General features: G+C 43.5%; 1 protein-coding gene across 2 annotated transcripts in view; it reads left to right on the plus strand.

The window, feature by feature from the left end:
* MAGI2 (membrane associated guanylate kinase, WW and PDZ domain containing 2) overlaps positions 1 to 14,242 on the plus strand; it is a 1,189,042-nt gene that overhangs the window by 1,044,722 nt on the left and 130,078 nt on the right. The gene's annotated exons all lie outside the window — the stretch shown is intronic.

The raw sequence follows: 14,242 nt of genomic DNA on the forward strand, positions 1-14,242 counted from the left end.
GAATCCGCGATTTGAGTTTCTGTTTGTTATTAAGGCAACTTTTCATCATCAGTTGTCATAATGACTGGGTTCTCACTGGCATTTGGTGCCCAGGAATCAGGAATGCTGAAACGTCTTGCTCTGAGGGACAGACACACATGTCCAAAAGGTCCCGTCCAAAATCCCAAGTGGTGGTGTCTCCATTGGAGAATATTCTGACTCCCATCCCAGGCATCTTCTCTGTGCTTGTTACCTCAGTTTCTTTTCTTTCTGTTGCTGGCAAATCTTGCTGCCTTCTCAAGTAACCTTATAACCTTGCTCCTCAATGTGTGGTCGAGGATGTCCTCCTCGTTACCTGTGAGACCAGGTAATTCTGCATCCTGCCTCAGACCTCCTGAATCATAATCTGCGTTTTAACAGCATCTCCCAGGTGATGCGTATTCAAATTAAAGTTTGCGTATTCAAACAAGCAGCTTGATCTGTTGAATGGTTGATCCTGGCGTGGTGACAGAATATCCTAATTTAATAGAAGAGATTTACACCAAATTAATAAAGCCCTCCCCTAGGGCTCCTTGGAAAGCTTACTTCAACAAATGTCTCTAAGCTGTAGGAGTTGAAAATCGGTTAACGACCCTTGGGAGGCATGTGTCTTAACGCACTGAAAATCTTCCTAGGGAAGGCACAGAAAGAAACAGTGAGCAAGAAAACTCCTGAGACGGCCAGGCACGTGGAAGGACAGCCATACTTCCAGGGTTTTCGCCGAAACCAACAGATGCCCAGAATCTGCTGTGGCGTCGAGGAACAGATCAATCTCCTCCGAATATTCCTCTTTTTATACCCAAGCTGCCCATGAAAGTCTCAATGAATAAGAGGCTCTTTTTGACATTTTTATGTCAAAATTTACTAGAATTTTGTTTTACTCCTTCAGACATTTGGGAAATTATTGATTAAAAACAGATATCAGAGTGATAGATAGAAAACGTGAACTTTAGCTCACGCAGGTAGTGTAAAAGTTGTTTATAAATCGCATGTTTGCTGAAAGTGCCAGCAAAAGAAACTTTTTAATAACTTATATTCACCTCTTGGAAAATGCTTAAACAGCATTAATTCTAACAGAGAAATAAAACCTTGTTCCTAAAGGGAGAGATCAGAAATTGAGCTTGTCACTCTTGCCCTTTAAAAATATTATATTATCCATAAAAATGGCTCTCTGTGCGACATATAGAGTTCAAATTGTAATTCTTAGACTGTAAAAGCCACATTGTACTCTAAGTCCAAAATGTCTGAAAGTCCTTCAGTTCAAAACGGCGTTGTCAAGTGCGAGGGAGAGTTCACCTGCTCCGCTCAGCAGGCACGCGGAGACGAGCATGGCGTTTGGGGTCTGACTACTCCGGTGTTTTCCCCTGATCTGCACTTGAAGGCCTTCTTTAACTTGGGAAATTAATAAGCACAAAAAAAAAATAGAGAGAGAGAGAATGCACTGATTCAAATATGTGCAGTTTACTAGCAGTTGATTTAGGCACATTAAACACGGCCTTCTTTAAATGACGGTTTTTCTGTGGATCCCTGATCCCTGTTCCCTACGTGTTGGTGGATCCCTTGGCCCAGGATGGTTAGGTGTCCTCCAATCTGTGTCTGGAATCTCAGCTTTATCTGACGTCCTTGTCCGCTTCTGCCAGAACCCAGGTGCCCTCTCTGATGTGGTCTGCAGTGGCCTCTGCTGATGTCCCCCTCTTTGGTTTATTCCTAAGGAGACTTCTCTGCGCTTGTCCCTTCCCGTTAGGAACCTGGCTCGCTAGTTCCCAAACAAACATTGCCATAAAAGGGAAAATGTCATTTCTCTCCTTGGCGGGGTGACGTGGAGCTGTCCACAGCAGGCTCAGTGTCCTAGCAGGACACCAGGGCCTCCTCCTCACCTAGCACAGGGCCACACAGAGTGCTGGCCTCTGGGACAGGAGGCTCAGTCCGTTTGCGCAGAGTCTGTGCAGGGCCCGGGCTCTGGTTCCGTCCTCAGCTGGAGTGGAGGAAAACCCATGAAAGCCTGCCTTCCTCTCACTGTGACGGTGCTGGGAGATAACCCGGCATGCATGTGGGGAGTGCAAGCCCTGAGCTCAGTCCTGGTCCTGGTGTGACCCGTGAGATGTTGGACACCTTCCTGAAGATCACCAAAACTCCATCTTCTCACCCATAAGTGCAGCTGCTCACGTGCTTGTTGTGAAGATTGAACAAGAAAATCCTCGTGAAGCGCCTAAAACAGTGCCCGACACTAAGGAGGGACTCAGTAAGTCCTGGCTAGTGTTGGAAGACAGAGTCGAGTCCCCGTGAATGAGGGGCTCCCAGGCTGTTCCCAGGGATCCCCCTGCTCCATACCTTTCCTTTCGAGTTTGGGAATATCTGCAAAATGCCTGTGATGACGGTCGGTAGGTCAGAAACTGCCAGACCTCTTCCACACAGGCGGGTCGTATTCCCGCCTCATTGGCTAAGGGGCCGCTATGGGCACAGCATCCCAGATGGTCCTTCCTCCTAGAAGATGCTTTTTTGTAATCCAGGGTATTAGACAAATGGGTCTATACAGAGTCTTGACAAATACTGTTTGCACCTAATGAAATAAGTCATTTCTCCTGAATTTGCTGTGGATAAGAAAGGCCTCAACTACAGAGCCTTTCATTTGTGGCAGAAACATAAAGATTGTCTCTTATTTACATTTTAGTCTCGTGCACGTTATTTCAGTAAGGCATGTGAGTTTCTTTCCTTCCCCATGAATATGTTTCTATTTTTATAGAGTTTAAGTTAAAGATTCGCCACATCTCCTGATATTTTGAATAACGTGTGTTTTAAATGCAAACACTCAGAATTCCCAGGTTTTAAATTTTCTGCATCGAAAAAGATTCTAAAATGCTGATGAAAGCGTGGAGGGCTAGTTGTTGCTGTTTCCCTCTTAGGCTGTCATCCTTATAAAATAGGGTACCCAAGGAGCCTGCTCCGTCGTGGCCCCTTCCTGGCAGAACCGTGCTGGCTGGCTCCCCAGCGCTAACTCAAAAGCTCAACCTCACAGCCGCCCTGGAGGCACTGACGCTCAGCCCTCCATTAGTGTCCTTCATGTGCTCAGAAATTCTGCATCTCTGGGTCCAGAATTCTTATTTTCTTTAAACTCCCAATCTTAGGTGATTCTAGGAACAATAATCTAGGTCAGGGATCAGCAAACTACGCCCTTATGACCCACCAGCCAAATTTGGTCCACTATCTGCATTTGTATCCTCTTCAGCCAATAGTCCTTGAATTTCTTCCCAGCTTTATTGAGATCTAGCTGACATATAACATTGTGTGAGTTTAAGGTGTACGATGTTGTGGTTTTTATGTGGGTATATCTTGCAAAGTGATCACCACAGGAAGGTCAGTTTAACATCCCACTTTTGCATTTTTAAATGTTTAGAAATGTTAAAGGAAGAATCATATTTTTTTGACATGTGAATACTCTATGAACTTCAAATTTCAATGTCGGGATATTTTTCCTGGAACACAGTCACACTCACTCACTCGTGCATTGTCTGTGGCCGCTTTCACACTCCAGCAACAGGGGGGAGTCATTGCAACAGAGACCAACCACATAGCCTGCAAATCTGAAATATTTACTGTATCTGGCCCTTTACCAAGAGGCTTGGCCCGCCTCTGGTCTGGGGATTCACAACGAATGATGATGCTTCTCCTTAAGGATTTGTCAAGCACCTGAGTAAGACGTTGTCACAGGACTTTTTTGGCACGCCTTCCCTGGATGACAGGGAGAAGGGAGAAGTGCCAAACGGGAGGTGCAGGGAGGGTTAGCCAGCCTTCCCACACAGCGTGAAGGAGAAATGACGTGCGCCTGTGAGGAGAACAGCGAGTCCCTAAGGAGATGGAGTAAGTGCACACGGAACAGCCAAGAAGCAGCAGACGAGAGGGGACACTTACCCAACTAAATCCTGTGATACAGATAAGAGGGAGAGAACTGTAGGAAAAGAATTGCCTGAAGGTGAGACAAAAGATGGATGAGGATTTAAGGTTAAAAGAGGGGAGAAAGGGAAAAGATAAAAGGACTTCCCACATTGAACAGCTTTGAGCCATGAGAGCTTGAGATGAGAACGCCCAGGGCCAGTTAGAGGGAGCCGTTGGAGAGCCCAACTCCAGTGGAAGTTCGTGCCGGGAAGTAATCGGAGATAATGCTGGGTCAGTGAAACAGAGACAGATGCTGTGGGGCCCGAAATGCCCAGCAGGAAGGCCAAGACTTACTCTGGTGGGAAACCATCCATAAATGTAGGTGCTTCCTGAGGGAATTATCTGATGAACATGAGTTAGGAAAGTGACTCTGGCAGCCATGTGGAAGCCGACTCAGAAAAAAGAGAAAAGACTAGCTCAGAAGTCTATTTTTACTTTTAAATGAATATTCAGAGAGTTATACTTTTACAGCCCTTTTCACACCAACTGTACAAGAAAAGAATAGGAACACCGAAATGGTGCAGAGAGGTGGAAGCCTGAAATAGACTTATGCCCTAAACTTTTCTTAAACGTCCTTGAAGTCTCTCTTTTTAATAATGCTGTCCCACAAAATATCTAGGATCAAACTAAAGTCGGACTTTAAAATTCATGCATTTAATCGTGCCTTTCCAGGCCCTGCAGTTACCGGCATTTGCATCTTCCTGTCTACAGAAGGCTCAGTTGGGTGGTCCCATAGCCTTGTTGTGTAAACACCCAGTGAAATTCCTGTTCTGAGAACAGTGTCATCCTGACTGGACACTTAGCTAACAGTCACGTCCTTGAGCAGCCATTTGTATGTCCATCAACCTCACAGAGGAATACACACCCAGACACACAAGCCTTTTTCTTTCCTACGAGGGCCTTGTTCGTGCTCCTTCCTCACACCTGCTGGGTCCTGCCTTTGGGCCTTTGCACTAGCTGTTCTCTCTGCCCTGCACACCTTGTCTGTGGAGACCCCCACCCTCTGCCACGGTCACCCCTTTTCATTTTCTCTGGAGCACTCATCGTAATCTTTTCCATTGTCTGTTTCCTCCACCAGAATGGTGAGGGCAGGGACCTTGTCTGCCTGTGCGCAGCCTTATCCCCAGGACCTACGCCCGAGCCTGGCATGCAGGACCACTCAGTGTGCATTTGTTCAACGAATGAATGAGTGAATGGAGGGCTTGTTTGGGTCATCCCTTAGGGGACCTTTCAGCTCTTGGACATCCTCTAAAGAGAACAGAGAGGAAGGCAGTTGCGGGTAGGGACATGATACCTGAGAAACAAGTCAAAACTGGAACCAAGGAGCGATCACCTTGCCACCCACAGCCCAGCCCTCCTCCCTGCCTGCCCAAGCATCCTGCCAGCGGGAGCATCTCTGGGATGGGAGTCGGGGCCTGTCTGGGGAAAACAGGAGGGAGGAGGTGAGCATCAGCATCTGCCATTGATTTATTTATTTTTACCTTTTGACCCTTTTACTTATTTCTCCCAACCCTCACTCCCCACCTCGCCAATCTGTCAGTCTGTTCTATCGATGAGCTTGGTTGTTTTTTCTGTCTGCTTTTTAGATTCCACATGTAAGAGAGATCATGTGCTGTTTGTCTTTCTCTTTATAACTTACGTCGCTTAGCATAATGCCCTTGAGGTCCATCCATGTTGTCACAAATGGCAAGACTTTGTTCCTTTTTTTTATTGCTGAATAGTATTCCATTGTGTGTGTGTGTGTGTGTATATGTATATATATTTATATTTATGCATATTTTCTTTATCCATTCATCCATCAGTGGACACTGAGGTTGTTTCCATGTCTTGGCTATTGTAAATAACGCTTCAGTGAACATGGGGGTGCATATATCTTTTTGAATTAATGTTTTCGATTATGGATAAATATCCAGTAATAGAATTGCTTGATCACATGGGAGTTCTTTTTTTTTGAGGAATCTCAATACTGTTTTCCATAGTGGCTCCACCAATTTATATTCCCCCATAAGGGTTCCCTTTTCTCCACATCCCCACCAATGCTTATGTCTTTCTTGTCTTTTTTTTTTTTTTCTTTGCTTGAGGAAGATTAGGCCTGAGCTAATATCTGTTTCCACTCTTCCTCTATTTTGTATGTGGGTCACTGCCACAGCATGGCTGACAAGTGATATAGGTCCATGCCCAGGATCCAAACCCATGAATCCCAGGCCGGCAAAACAGAGCATGGAGAACTTAACCACTAGGCCACAGAGCCACCCCTCTCGTCTTTTTGATAATAGCCATTCTAACAGGTGTGAAGTGGTATCTCATTGTGGTTTTGACTTGTATTTCCCTGGTGATTAATGATGTTGAGTACATTTTCCTGTGCCTGTTGGCCATCTTATATCTTCCTTGGAAGAGCATCTATTCAGATCTTCCACCCATTTGTTAACTGGATTGTTTAGGCTTTTTGCCATTGAGTTGTATGACTTCTTTATGTATTTTGGATATTAACCCCTTGCAGATATATAATTTGCAAATATTTTCTCCCATTCAGTAGGTTGTTCTTTTGTTAATGATTTTCTTTGCTGTGCAGAAGCTTTTTAGTTTGATGTAGTCCCACTTGTTTATTTTTGCTTTTGTTTCTTTTACTTTTGGTGTCAGATTCAAAAAATCATCACCAAGACCTATGTCAAGGAGTTTACTGCCTATGTTTTCTTCTAGGAGTTTTATGGTTTCAAGTCTCACCTTCAAGTCTTTAATCCATTCTGAGTTAATTTTTGTGTGTGGTATAAGATAAGGGTCCAGTTTCATTCTTTTGCATGTGGCTCTCCAGTTTTCCCTTCACCATTTGTTGAATCAACTGTCCTTTACCCATTATGTAGTCTTGGCTCCTTTGTGGTAATTGACCATATATGCATGGGTTTATTTCCAGGCTCTCTATTCTGTTCCATTGATTATGTGTCTGTTTTTATGCCAAGACCACATTGTTTTGATGACTATCACTTTGGAATATAGTTTGAAATCAGGGAGCATGATGCCTCCAACTTTATTCTTACTCAGGATTGCTTTGGCCATTCAAGGTCTTCTGTGGTTCCATACAAATTTTAGGATTGTTTGTTCTATTTCTGTGAAAGCTGCCATTGGAATTTTGATAGAGATTGCACTGAATCTGTAGATTGCTTTGGGTAGTATGGACTTTTTAGCAATATTAATTCTTCCAAATCATAACCATGGAATATCTTTCCATTTATTTTTGTCTTTTTCAGTTTCTTAAGGTCTCGTAGTTTTCAGCAGACAGGTCTTTCACCTCGTTGGTTTTTTTAATTGCTTTCCCTGGCACAAAAAGGTAGTTACCTCTAAAATTTATAATGGCAGCTATTCAAAGGCAGAGTGTGATGTTACTCAGTAGTTTAAGAGGCGAAGTATAATTTCAGTGATGGGAGGCATTCATGTAGGCAGAGGCAATTACCCAAATTGGACTTTGGCCAGAAAATCTGAGTTAACCGGAGAAGGTCTCATTGGCTGCCAGTGGCGTTGGATCCCTAATGAGCACAAATGTGAAGTCCCAACTCCAAATGTGTGAGGCTCAGGTGTAAAGTCTAAATAAGGACAGGAGTGTCCTGTATTTTGTCCATAATCAGTTAATTTGCCTATCATACCAAAGTGTCTGTGAGAAGTTCTTGCTACCCCTTCTCTTTTTCCGTGCACTGGTACACTTCCTCCAGCTGTTCTCTGCCACACGGTTAAACTGTCAAAACGCCTGGGGCTCAGGCAGGACCACAGCACTGGACGACACTCGGGGGCACCATTCACACAGAATCTCTGTCCTAGATTGTGGGGGCTGCTCAGAATGGAGCCCATGGACCAGTATTGTCCAGCAACTGTTGTCAGCAGTGCTCCAAAAGAGATGTAAGAAATTGGGAGTAAACATTTAAAACTTTTATAGCAAACTAACTCAAATAATTTTTAAAAATTGGAGCTTATATTTTTTATTTTAATTTCTAATAAATTTTTTCCAAAAATGTTGGCTCTTGATGGATTAGAGATTTTTTTAAAAAACTGGCCTCTGCCAGAGATAATTCCAGAAGCACTGTCTTGTCAAAGACTATCGTGTGAACAGTGCCCCCTGGCATTGTGCAGTGTGTCTGCGGGTTCAAAGAAGGGCAGAAACAGATCTACCATTGGACGTTCGAAGACTAAAAGAAGAGTTTTAATTTACCTAGAAATATTTTAATGATGTGGAAGGAAGTGGACTGTGGTGAAATGAAGCCCTTTCTCAGAATGCTTCATAGATGAGGTGTTCAAGAGAAACTGGCCTCTCGTGGCCAGCCCTCATCAAATGTGGATTTAGTTATGAGGAACTTTTACCCCGACCAATTATTCAGCCTATTTTGCTTTTGGAACTGTGTCCTAAAATAGCTCTACTTCTAAAACTCTGAGGTGTAAAGAGATGAACCCTTGGAGCCAGATACATAGTAAGTGCTCAAAAAATATTTCTTAATGAGTATGGTTTTTATAAAGGCTAATAAAATTAAGTGGGGGAAGGGCCTTCACTAGCGGGCCATCTAGGTTGATTCTAATGATGTTAACAGATAGAGGCATAGTGTTTCTAGTGATAGATGGACAGACACGCCTGCCTGTGTGGGTAAATGAAAACTTGAAATCTCAGAAAACAAGGGGGGAAGAATTCAGGCTGAAAGGCTGCCATGGCCTGACCACTGGTCTGGGGGTGCGTAGTCAGCATTGGGTCTTAGCCTAGTAGTGAAATACCCCAAAAGGGACTCCAGGGGAGCAGGACACACAAGGGCAGGCTGACAGGTAGTCTGCTTCCAGCGTGTGCTGGGCCAGCTGAGTCAGCTCTGAGTAAGTGGGAAGTGGGCAGAGAGGGGGACGGGAGGAGCTAGACCAAGAGGGCCTGTTCCCCAGCTGTGGGTAACAGACCGGTCCACAGAACCGGCAGCTGTGGTGACTGAACCTGAGTGATGGGCAGAGAGGCAGTAAGTTTCCAGGAACTCTCCCTTACCCGGAGGCTTCTCCTCTTTGGAATTAAGAGCCTTGAAATAAGGCAAAATAGAAAACTATGTCTATTATTATTGACATGCCTCCTCCCCCAAAAACACGTTTGATGAAAGAAAGCCAAAAAGAGCATTTGTGACTCGCTCTGTAAAATGTAAATGATTATGAAGAATCTTGAGTGGAGGTCTTTCTTTCCAGCCCACACAACGTAATCACTCACCTCAGAAGTCATCTGTGGGTAAGAGCCTTCCTTTGAACTATTCTAAGGGAAGGGTAACAATTTCTTCTGCTCCCGCATGAAGTGCCCTGTTCATTGGTCCTGTACCCCAACCCCCGGATACAGCTGATCAAACCAAAACTGCAAAGATGCCAGCTGAACATGCTCTTCCGTTCCACAATGAAATCTCTGTGCTCTGCAGTAATTAAGAATGAGACAGTGTCAGCGTAACTCTTGCCTTTGACTCAGGCAGGCAGTCCTGGGCTTTCCATGGTTTTAATCCAAGGGATGTTAAATGTACGGAGAGCAATTGCTTTGTAAGCTTAAAAGATGTGGGAGCAATTTTGTTTAAAATTAGTGTCCTGAGTGCCTGGAGAAAGCAGAAGCTCCGATAAGAATAGACGTAATAATGATGATGAATAGAACAGTGATATTTTATACTCATCCGCTCCCTTTTCAGCAATAGATTCAAAAATGCACAAGTTCTATACTAGGCTCCTATCAGCTTTTATACCATAAATTTTTCTGTTCTCATCGTAATGCAAAAAAAGGAGGGGCAATATAAAGTACTGACCATAAATCATAAAAAAAAAGAGAGACTTGTGGCATTAACAGTAAATGGTTTTGGCAAAGTAAATTATCTCTTTTATATTCGGTCCTTATCAACATTTTAATGGTGATCTTTGATGATTCAGTGTATTTATTAATATTTTAATAGTTTTTAAATTATTGGTTAACATTTCTTTCAACTATTTATAGTATTTTTTTAAATCCTCTGTTAATATTTTTTTAAAGTCTCTGAACTTTTGAAAGTTATCTTCTATATTAGAGTGTGGTACCATCCTTTGTGACTTTTCTCTTTATAAGTACTTCCAGAAAACAATTCCCATTTCCAGAAATCTCAAAGCTGCATCTTAAAAAAACACCTCTCTGGCTGGTTCTTCAGACTTACAGCTCAAGTATGTGAAAGTACTTTTTTTTTTCTTAAGTGTAGAAGGCTCTTGAAAGTGGAGAGCATTTTACCAAAGGTGAGAGAACAAATGGTCTAGGGAAGAGAGTGAGAAAACATGCATGTTTTTCTGATCTTCCTAAAGGAAAAATGAAGTAATGGAAAGAAAATACAGACTTAGGGCTCTTAAGTCCTGAGAGATGACAGCCCGCGGGTGTGGCACCTGCACACCCAGAGACGCTGTGGAGCAGGTGGAGGGAGCGGTCCATATGCTTCACCTCCCTGACTGTCCAGACGATGGTTAGGTTGTGTCTGATCCACAGAAATATTGACATTTGTGTTGTTCAGGGTATCTCCCGGTGGTCATGTTCCATGGGGTAGGCTTTTTTTCTTCTGATTATTTTCTGATTATTTCTTCAGCCCTGGGAAAGCTTTATGGGTTGAATTGGGTTTGATTTTTGCTTTTCTCATAAGCACTTTTCAGTCAATGTTAATTATTCGCATTTCTTTATGGTTCGAGGAATATCCATGCTTTGGTTGTCAATTCCCACTTAACCCAAGGAGATTGTCTTTTCTTCCTTTTAATACATTAGCTCACCAAGTGCTCTACAGTGAAAGAACCCTCATGTATTAGAAAATATGTATGAGAAAACTCAGACTCCACATACTATTAGTTTTCTTTTAACAACCAAATAGAGATGTGGCATTCCTAGTGTCACATTGGCCATTTTCAACCACATTGTGTTTGTAGACAATAAAACAAACAGTGGTGAAGAGTATTGGGTTGAAAACTAGGTTTAAAATCGTAACTCCGCCGCTCAGTAACTATGCGATTTCAAGTGTTAGTTTTCACCTGTCTAACTCTTCTGTTACTTTATTTGTAAAACAAAATGGTAAGAGAACCTACTGCACAGGGTTGTCGTGAAGATTAAATGGCATGATGTGAAATGCTCGGCACATCGTCTAGCACAGAATAAGAACCCAGAAAATGTGACTTATGTTCTTAGCTCTCCGCTTTTCCTTATTTTGGGTTATTTCTCTCGATAGAGCTATGGAAGGTGGCAAGCTAGGAAACTTACTGATAGACGGTGTATATGAGTTGAAACAGCCGCTGAAGAGAAAAAGAAGTCAACGATTATTTTCCATCCCATGGAACACATGGGATATGTGACTTAACCCTTCCAGAATTGGGGCACGTTTCAGAGAAAGACGCTTGTGACATGTACACAGGATGTGTACACCCAACATGTGAAAACCCAGCCTGAACCTCTCTCCTCTCCCGTTTATTCAGGGCTTTGGAAAGAGCTATGTTTTGCATGTTTATTTTTTTTTAATTACATTTATATCCAACTGTCATTTAAATCATTTATAATCATATTCTGTCTTCCACATCTTCTGGACGATAGAATGTGAATGATATAAACAACCTGAATTCTCCCCACATCCTTATGATTATCAAATTGTCCACTGCTGTAATGCACTCTTTTAGTCTCTCAGTACCGTGTTCTTATTTCCCCTTTTGGTCATGGTTTTGGCCACACTCAGCTTCCCACAGCATCATACTAAATAACTACCTTTTCACTCTAAACAATGTATTATAGTTCTTTAAATACTTCTGAGATCTTACAACCTAAGTAAATCTGAGACAGTAAACCTTTGATGAATTTAGGAGAAGTAAAAGAGATGTCTGGAGTGAAATGGTGCTGCATGGGGAAATGGGGAAATTGGATAATGGGTGGAGCAGACCTAAGGGTAAGTCGTGTGGGAAGCAGTCATCCTGATGAGAAGGCCATTGGGAGAGACCAGAAGCATAGACTAGCAAGGAGAAATACAGTGACTGTGGACTTGTTTTAGGAATTTAAATCTGATGGGGCCATTGATGGTGGGGGGGAGCAGAGGAAAATTTTGGGGACAGTTAATGTAGCTAAGTTCAAGAACCAAGGAAGGCTTGTGAGGCAATTCAGGAGATGCTCAAGATCAGAGAAGCAACATGTCACACTGACCCAAGGAGGAAGCATTCATGTTCAGCACAGGTGTGATGGCACTAGAGTGATGGGAGCATCAAATACAAGATGTGGGTCATGACCTGGGTAGCTGCACCTGTCTGCTGAGATCCTGGGGTATAGCACCCACAACCCAGAGCAGTGCCTGGCACATAGTTGAAGGTCAATAAAAGTTATTTCCCTAATATGACGGGCGCTGAATGAGGATCTTGTCCCAATTCTGTCATTAATTAGGTATTTCACATCTGTAAGATGAAAAGCTTAGAGCAACTGTTTCCTTCCATCCATTCTAGTTCTAAAATTCTGCAATTCTATTTTTTTACACTCTCATAGTCAAGTTACCTAAGCTAACGTATGTCTTATGCTGAAATATAAGCTGGTTTCCCCTTGTTCTATCTCCTGTTGAAGGGAAATGGAGTGCTAAGCCATACCAACAAAATAAAAATAATTTTTAAAAACAGACAATGTATCAAACTGCAGAATCCTTTTTGGTAATAAATATCCTTATTATTTATTTATTCAATCAGGATTCATTAAGTGTTTGCACTTCTTCATTAAAGACCTGTCACTTTGGTAGCACTGGGGATGAAAAGACAAACAGAATGTGGCCCCTGCCCTCAAGAGACTTATAAGCTTATAGTCTAGTCGGTGCAGACACTTAAACAACCCAGTGCCTCCCTGTATTGCAGGTGCAGTGACAGGGGCGCAGCCAGGATACCGTGGGGGACACGGAGGCAAGACTGATCCATTCCACCTGAAAGAGAAAGACTGGTGAAACCATTTCACAGAGGAGGCGGTGCTTGAGCTAAGGAGCAATTTGTTGCCAGGCAGACAGGATGGGGCAAGAATTCCTGGTAGAAATGGGCACAGCAGGGCAAAGATAGAGTTGTCAAACATCCTGGGTGTTCTGAGAACTGCAAGTGGAATGGGGCAGATGGAGAGAGGGATGTGAGTTGGGACTTTGTAAATAATGAGACTGGAGATGCAGGCAGCCAGATCATGTCACAGCTTGTATGCTAAGGAGTTTGGACTTCATTCCACAGCAAATGGGACACCAGGATAGAAGAAAAGAGAAGAGGTGTGCTCAAATTTACGCCTTAAAGAGATTTCTCCAGTCACAGTAGAAAGAATGGTGGGAGGGGGCAAGAACAGAGGAAAGGAGTGAATAGTTAGAGGGCATTTACCGCAGTGTCGGCAAGGAGTTACTAGGTTCTGGAGTTCTGAATCAAATGGTAGGAGCGAAGATGAAGAGGCGATGTCTCTAGGAGAGAGATCAAGGAGACAGAACTTGTGAGATAGATGGCATGTGGAGCGGGGTGGAGAGGACAAATTAGAGACGAGCCCCAGGTTTCCAGCTTAGAGGACTGGGTGGTTGCTAATGCTGTTGATAGATTCAGGGACTGTTGAAGGTGGAGCAAGCATTAGGGGAAAGAGATTGCATCTATTATTGGACGTGAGCCCTGTAGAACCGTCGGGGTAGATACAGACGGACACTTGCGCTTGACCTCAGGGGAAGGATGGGCTGTTAGAAGCATTAACCAATAGGAGAAGCCCTAGGGATAAATAAGCTCAGTGGGGAGTGTGTCAGTGAGAGGAGAGAAGGGGGCAAGGACACAGAAAGATGTAGCAAATTCAGTATTCCCGGTGTCTTAGCCAGGGAGCTGACCAGACAGACGATGCTGTGCCTGCAGGAGTCATTCTGTAACTCTGTTTAACGGTGAATAAGTAAATGAATGAGAGAGTGAGAAGTGAGGGACGCGTGGGGCGGGAGAGTGTAAGTAGTAGAGGTCAGGAGTGGGAAGACAGCACCACAAATTGTCCTCAGGCAGACAGAAACTAAAGCCAGGAGAGTGAAGGAGACCCCAGGGGAACAAGCGTCACGTGAGAAAATAAGGACTTAGGAGTGAACCCTGATCTCATTAAAAAGCTAGCAGGTTCTCCATGCTCCTCTGTAAAACATTAGTCATCATTAGTCAGAGCAGCTCGTCAGCAGGAGCAGCGGCTGCAGCCAGTTTGACCTTCATCCCTACAGAAGGAAGATGATGTTCCAGTTCCCCGTCACGTGGGAGGCAGGTGAGGACAGAGGAGGCATACAGTGTCGCTGTGATAAAGTACCATGTTCAGGAT

This window comes from Equus quagga, chromosome 8, assembly GCF_021613505.1.
Source record: "Equus quagga isolate Etosha38 chromosome 8, UCLA_HA_Equagga_1.0, whole genome shotgun sequence".
NCBI classification, from domain to species: Eukaryota; Metazoa; Chordata; class Mammalia; order Perissodactyla; family Equidae; genus Equus; species Equus quagga.